Source organism: Cupressus sempervirens, chromosome 7 (assembly GCF_028749045.1).
Source record: "Cupressus sempervirens isolate cs-2001-9-10 chromosome 7, ASM2874904v1, whole genome shotgun sequence".
Classification (NCBI taxonomy): Eukaryota; Viridiplantae; Streptophyta; class Pinopsida; order Cupressales; family Cupressaceae; genus Cupressus; species Cupressus sempervirens.
In genome coordinates, this window is record NC_143124.1 from 368,948,954 (window position 1) to 368,954,768 (window position 5,815).

The following is a 5,815-nucleotide window of genomic DNA, read 5'->3' on the forward strand; positions in this document are numbered from 1 at the left end:
ATTTTAACTAGAAGGAGATAATGTTTGTGTCAGCTTGTCCAATGCAAAGATGTGACAACTAGCATATCTTTACTTTATAATTTTATGTCTTGCGAGAAGCATGAGGGTGTAAGAAATCATGGCATTTCCCCATCTCTTTTACTGATATCAGTATGAATGAATCCAAAGCATCTATTAAGATTGCCAATCTTTATGCTTATTGTATCGTTTAACAAATTTTTCAAGACAAACATATTCAGGAATTAGGTAAGCAAGCTAAATTGGATGGCACGAAAAAGATTCAAAATCACATTACTACCTTTCAACAACGACCAGTCAATTTATTTTTCCTGTATATGAATGTCCAAGGCAAGTAATTGATCATGTAATATCAAAGAGAACAGTCATTTACAGTCATCGCAGAAGCAGCAGTGAAAGCGAGGACAACGTGTATGGTAAAACCGGCCATCCCACCTCCAACGCAGAGCATGTTCCTTTCCAGCTTTGATCTTTTCTGGATGCTAATGGACAACGCCCAGGCCTTTTTCTTCTACAAACTCTCTCCTACAATCGATTACACTTCAGTAGTAGAGGGACTAAAGAAAAGCCTCTCATCAACTCTGGTGTATTTCTATCCTCTGGCTGGTCGCCTGAAAGCTGGAGAATCGCAACGAGCAGAGGTTGATTTGACTGATGCGGGAGTCATATTTAAGAGGCGTCGATCGGTATAGCATTCGAAGATTTGGAAAAAGATGGGTTTCAGCGCAAACCCTTTTTCAAAAGTCTTTCCCCCGAGCTCGATCACTCTGCCGATGGAAACTATGGCATATCGCTTCTGTCAATACAGGTATTTCAATTTCTCTTAATACTTCCATCGACTGTGAAATAAATGTCAAATTATATTTATCTGGTTATTTCAGGTCACAGAATTTGAGGGAGGCGGGATTTGCATTGGAACCACCTTTCATCACGTTATTGTGGACGGAACTTCTTATATCCATTTCATGAATTCGTGGGCGGAGTGTAACAGAGGTCTTTCCGTCGCCAACCGTCCTCAGCTCGACAGAAGAGTTTTCAAACGAGAAAACAAGACCTCCGCGTCCATTTCTTACAAAGCCCACGATATTGTAAGCGCTGGGATAAAAGGAGCCAAGATTTTCAAGTTTGTACCAGACGATTCACAGTTACAACTCAAGATGACGGTCAATAGTGAGAACGGTCAAGAGAATCTTCAGAGAAGGACCGATCCGATGTACTCGACGTTTTGTTTTACGGAAGAGATGATAAAAGAGCTGAAAAAGAAAAGCAGAGCTAAATCCTCTTTTTTTGCAGTGGCTGCTCAGTTCTGGAGATGCGTAGTGAGAGCTCGTGAGGTGCCGCAGGAGGAGGCTGTTCATTTCGAAATGTTTGCTGATTGCAGGGGACGTGTGAAGTCGCCTGTTCTGCCAACTTTTTTTGGAAAATGCGTATCTCCTGGCGTGGCAGAGACGAGAGCCGACATACTCATTAACAACGACATCTCCTTCGCTGCTGATGTTATCGGGGAACTCATCAGATCTTTCACCGAGGAAGAGCAGATCCATTATTTCATTCAGTGGGTAGAATCGTGTAACAGACAATGGGGTTGGAAATATGGAACTCGCGTTGGGGGCTCTCCGAGATTTCCAGTGTACGGCGTAGACTATGGATGGGGGAAATCAGTGGATGCTCAGATATCAGACCCATCTGAAATTGGAAGCATGGTTTTGTTACCTCCAAAAGATGTTGAAATAAATTAATTATTTCAAATATGGTCGGCACAGACCAGCCGTCCAGCACAGACCAAGGAGAAATTTCTGCATGTGTCCAATACAGACCAACCAGTCAATCACCATCCATCTCAACTGCTCTTTATAATTATTTCAGCTAACTTTCTACTACAGTGCAAACAACATTTATTATGTATTTGTCTATAAATTAATAGACTGGGCCTGTGTTCAGCAGAGCCCATTTTCTAGGTTTCTCAATGGCTTCTCCTCTCTATGACTTTCTCTCTTGTTTAGTTTCTTTTTTGTCTTGTGCTGTAATTTTTAATCATGGTATCAGAGCTGATGGTTGACGAGCCAAAGAAATGATTGCTGTTTACTGGAGTTTTGAACAATCTATTTTGATGAAACGTGAAGTGTTTTATGATTTGTTGTACATCTAATTCCAGGCACTTATGCTGTTTGCAGAGTAGAAATGAGAATACTACTAGAATGCTGCCCAGAACATTGGTGCATTGACACTCAAAGGAGAATGCAAATCAAATCTCTTATGTAAGGGAGCGTTGTTGGAGAATTTTAAAGACTCTTGCCGCCAATCACGAAGGTGGCTGGAAAAGAAAGGTTTGTGTTGCTGCAAGATAAATATGAGGAAGCTAAAGAAGTGTTAGAGACAAGCATTTTCTATGAAAAGATTATTGTGGTTAGTGTATTGTTAAGTGTTGCAAGAAGATCATAGCTATGAAAGATGTATTCATATGAGCTAAGATTGCTAAAGAGTGCAAAGGTGAAAAGAATAAAATGAAAATGAGAGAAGCCATGAAAAGAAGGAAGCCAAAGTTGAAGTGTGTTTGAGTTAGTGTTGTGTGACGCTGTCATTCATAGATTAGAAGCATGCAGAGCATCTCTGTGTAAGCGGGAGTGCCAGAGAATGCATACACAAGGCATGGAAGATATTGATCATGGAAATGTTTATTATGTCTTTGTGTTTAAGTACGTGTGTTTGATGTTATAGAATAGTTATTGAACTTAGTTGTGGTTGCAGTAAGTGAAAGTAGGTTGGATTGGTGGTGAGTGAGTTGTCATGATTCAAAGGAATTCTAAGGTCTGTGTGTGTGCTAATTGGATAAAAGTGTTGAGATTGAAAGTGAGAATTTTTCTGTCTAATTATGAAACATACGATGTTCTTGATAGTTGTCATGTAACAGAAGTTGGTTGCATTGATATCCCCTAAACAAGTGATTAAAATTGAATTAGTGATGATTTTTAATGGACTATGTGAATGTATGGGGTGCATTATCGGTTGTGCCCAACACCCCAAATGTTTTTGGTTTGACATATTGATGAACCATGTATGTGAAAAGGATTCCTATAGAACTGGCGAGTACAGCGGCTGGGTACCCATGTATCTCAGTAGATGGATTTCTTTTTATATGGACTCAATAATTAGTTTAATGCAGGTACAAAAGAGAAAGGCCCAGAGTGATGATAGTTTTCCCATAGTGATGATTCATGGTCATTAGAACTAGTGAGTGCTTGGTTTGTGGTAATCCAAAACCACTTGAGTGCTTGAAGTTTGTGGTGATCTTAAAACCACTTGTGTGATGTTTGAGAAGTTTGTGGTGAACTTAAAACCACTTTGATATTGCATCGGTTGTGGGTAATCCGTACAAAACCTAGAGTGATTATGATGGGAGAAACAAGAAGAGTGAAAGCATTTGATAATTGATTGTAAATGTGTACCTAACAAGGCTTAAGGCCAGGACCCATCGTTTCTAGATTATGGGGGGATACTTGAAATCTTTTGATAATTAATTTAGGGGGGATGTTGAAATAAATTAATTATCTCAAATATGGTCGGCACGGACCAGCCGCCCAGCACAGACCAAGGAGAAATTTTTGCATGTGTCCAATACAGACCAACCAGTCAATCACCATCCATCTCAACTACTCCTTATAATTATTTCAGCTAACTTTCTACTACAGTGTAAACAACATTTATTATGTATTTGTCTATAAATTAATAGATTGGGCATGTGTTCAACAGAGCCCATTTTCTAGGTTTCTCCATGGCTTCTCCTCTCTATGACTTTCTCTCTTGTTTAGTTTCTTTTTTATCTTGTGCTATAATTTTTAATCAAAAGATGGGGGAAAAATTATGATGGTCGCAACCTGCCTTCCTGAACACTAGATGGACTTTTTGCAAAACCTACTCTTTCAAACATGAGATACGCTCTTTATCAGGTTTCTAGGTAGCGGATCGTGATCAAATACGTTAGTGTTTGATCTTTCTTATCTTCTAATAAATCTCACGTTTGATTATGTTTATGGGATTTCTGTAATAAATAGCTTATCTAATGGCTATTTGGTAAATTAGAGCATCTTTAAATAACTTATTTCTAAATTAATTATATTTGATGCTTTGGACAAAATCATTTTAATGGGACTGAATTATATTTTTAGTAATGGTGTCTTATAATATTATTGTATCACATTTATTATGTTGATTACATGATTCGTGTGTGTAATCTGTGGTATTTATATGATTGAATTGTTTTGACTTCTTCATTTTCACTATTTAATATTTCTAAACTAGTGTTAAGAATATTAATATCTATATATAGTTTTACTAAAATTATTTATTTCATATTGAATTTCCTAACACTCAGTCAGTTGTTACATTTATTTTATCATAACTTAATTTGACCTACAATGTTGAGCATATATATTGCATCAACCCTAAAGAATCCCTTAACTAAGACCTAATCACAGTCAAGCTCTCGCTCTAGTTTTAACCTAAACATGTCTAAATTTCATACAATCATAATGCTAACACTAATTCAACCATAGCCATAACTCTCATTGAATCCTACTATGAATATTTTGGTAATTAAAATGTAATGTTAACTTTAGTTAATACCCTCAGTTAACCCTAATGGAATTGTTATGATAATTGAAGCTAGATCATTAACAACAAACAGAATAACCATGCAATTTTTGTGTGTAGAAAAAATAATTATTAGACTTAAAAGGAAAATATTTAAATCTTTATAATATTGGTCTCAACAATAATTCATTAGAAGGGAAAAAATAAAGATTGTAAGGAAAACAACAATAAAATATTGTAATGATATGAAAACTCTTTAAATTATCATAGGTTTAATTATAGTTTATAATATACTTTCCTAACATTCATTACATTTCCTTGAAACTTAAGCCTCGGTAGAAGTAATTTTATTTTAAATTATTTGTATGTTGTCATACTTTTTTACATAATTATAAATACTAAATATAAGTAAATTGATTTTTCTAGAAAATTGTTAATTGGAGAAAAAGAAAAGAAAACCCTATATCATTTCTCCTAGGCTAAAAATATAATTAAGAGAAGATATTTTGGTATCCTCTCATTTTAGGAAAAATGAGTTGAGACAATATAAATGGGTAAGTGCACAAAGTTGTGGTGCCAAAAGGGGGGTATAAGTGGACACCTTTTTCCTGAAATCAGCAAATTATGAATTTCAACAAGAATTTGAAGATAGTTACGCTCAAAATTTTAAGATATGACAAAAACAAAAGTCATAGTCCTTTGAATCTAATTTCTAAACTACTAATTTTTTTTCAAAATGGTTTAGTTTTAGGTCCTCAAAAAAGGGGGCCACAGAAAGTGGTACTGTTTATTCCAAAAAAACATAACATAGTACAAAGTGTGGCCCACCTAAAATTTTAACTTTTTTTTTTGAAATTCTTTAATCGCTCTAGTCAACAGTTACCTAACGCTATGTAGTTTATCCCAAATTTTTTGGGTAATTTTATAATGTGTATTTTTTTTTTAATGAATTTTTAAATTAGACCCATCCCAAAAATGTGAAATATCTATGTGCTCCCCCTAGAAATGATTGAAAACTAATCTAAAATCAAAACTTATTTTTTTCAAAGTGTGTAGAATGGAGTCTAGTTTCTAAAAAACTAAGTTGTTACAAAATTCGATGAATGAGCTAAAATCTACAGCCCAATTAGTACATGGTGGTTTTTGACAAAAAATGAACATACATTCAAAAGAAATTATAGATGAAAGACTTAAAATAGTTCAAATT

At 35.3% G+C, this 5,815-nt stretch overlaps 1 pseudogene across 1 annotated transcript; it reads left to right on the plus strand.

Moving 5' to 3' along the window:
* The first annotated feature begins 379 nt into the window (after positions 1–379).
* LOC149547009 (hydroxycinnamoyl CoA quinate transferase-like) lies at positions 380–2,712 on the plus strand (annotated as a pseudogene). The gene is made up of 2 exons (XR_016354388.1): positions 380–826; positions 900–2,712. The product of XR_016354388.1 is annotated as a hydroxycinnamoyl CoA quinate transferase-like (transcript).
* The last annotated feature ends 3,103 nt before the right edge of the window (positions 2,713–5,815 follow it).